The sequence below is a fragment of the Enhydra lutris genome, unplaced genomic scaffold (genome assembly GCF_002288905.1).
Source record: "Enhydra lutris kenyoni isolate GAN:26980312 unplaced genomic scaffold, ASM228890v2 scaffoldscaffold65, whole genome shotgun sequence".
In the NCBI taxonomy this organism is placed as follows: Eukaryota; Metazoa; Chordata; class Mammalia; order Carnivora; family Mustelidae; genus Enhydra; species Enhydra lutris.
The window spans coordinates 916,588-918,408 of NW_019154149.1; positions in this window are offsets into that span (position 1 = coordinate 916,588).

A 1,821-nucleotide genomic window follows, 5' to 3' on the forward strand; every position below is an offset into this window, starting at 1 on the left:
CTTTATGATTTCTCTTCTCCTGCTGGGTTTAGGCTTTCTTTCTTGTTCTTTCTCCAGCTCTTTTTAAATATCAACTTCTATTCAGGAGGTTATTTACTCTCTAAAAAGGTTATTCTCCCACAACATGGTAGCATAGTATGCTCGACCTTGAAAGTCAGTAAATTAAGGTAATGATTGGTCATTTGGGAAAAGAATTCTAAACAAACAACTGAATCAACTGTTGGGACTATAACATTAATTAGTAAGACCCAGATCAATGTTTACCTCAATTGCCCAGATATAGAAAAAGCCAATATAGATGTGTGATAGTAAAAAAGAAGATAGAGTTCTAGAGCAAAGAGCCTTGAGTTTGTTCTAGTTCCACCACTTCTAGCTGTATGACCTTGGATAGTCACTTATGGTATTGAGCCCTCGTCCTTTCCTCATTGGTAAAATGGAGAAAGACAAATGCCCACTTAGTAGGCTTGTAATGATGATCAAATGGGATGGAGTTCATTTTTTAAAAGATTTTATTTATTTGACAGAGAGAGAAACAGTGAGAGAGGGAACACAAGAATGGGGAGTGCGAGAGGGAGAAGCAGGCTCCTTGCAGAGCAGGGAGCTCGATGTGGGCCTCAATCCCAGGACCTTGGGATCTTGACATAAGCCGAAGGCGGACCCTTAATGACTGAGCCACCCAGGTGCCCTTGGGATGGGTTTCATAAATGTGGTTCATAAAGACTTCTACCAAACTTAGCCACCATTATTTTTGAAGCAGGAAGGCATTCATTCAGAGATGATTTAGTATAATACCCTCTTTTCACCAATGAAGAGACAGGCTTAGTGCTAGAGCTGGGTATAGAACCCAGTTCTTCTGTTCTCTAGGCTCGCTTCCTCCCAGACAATGGAAGCAAAGTAGCTGGATGTTTCACAGAAGTCTGAACAAAATGGGTTATATGCTTTGGGGCACTGACTCAGTCTCTTATCTTGTAGAGAGAAATAGTTTTCTTGGTACATACTCTTCTTCCTTAAGATCACTTCTGTAGACTTCCCAGAGAACACATTCATTCTACTGAGTCATTCTTGCCCTGCAGCTCAGTGAGTCAGAATCTTATCTATCCCCATCAGAAGTTCAATTTGTTGTCAGGAACAAGATGAAATGAAAAAGAGGCACAGATGCACAGAGAGGCCATCACTTGCTTATCCTTGGGGCATAAAGCAATTTGAATAAAGGAGCACTAAAGAAGGACACAATCATTAATTTTACTGCAGTATTGGTGCCTGCTGTGGAAATAAAATGGTAAAACAAACATACAGAGTATCATCTGTGGGGCAGAGTGGCCAAGGGCTGGTATTTGTGAGGTGTAGTGGAGAGGGTTAGGGTACTGACAGGAAGATAGATGACCCGTACTCTTGAATCCATACTGCTAAGCACTGTGACCTTAGACATGTCCTTTAAGCTCAAGGAAACTGAGGTCTTATCTGTAAAATGAAGAATGACACTAGTGCTGCAAGCCTCCCAGAACTGGGTCAGGTTCAAGCGCAACATAGGTATGATGTGGGTGTTCAAGGAGATTAGGCATCTAAGCCCCCAGTCAGTGCCAGATAGTCAGATGAGCCCAGTAAATACTAACAATTACTGTTATTACAGTTTTAACGAAGTTTGTCAGCGGTCAGCACTTCTTTCTTACATGACTACTCCTCCGCAGTAACTAGCCATAGAGCTTTTGTACAGAAAGGGATAGCAGGTGAGTAAGAGAGGGGGTACAACATGCAGGAAGGAAAAGCAAGGCTCAGAGGCCACACAGCATGGTGCCCAAGAGTGTGGGTTCTGGGTCACTT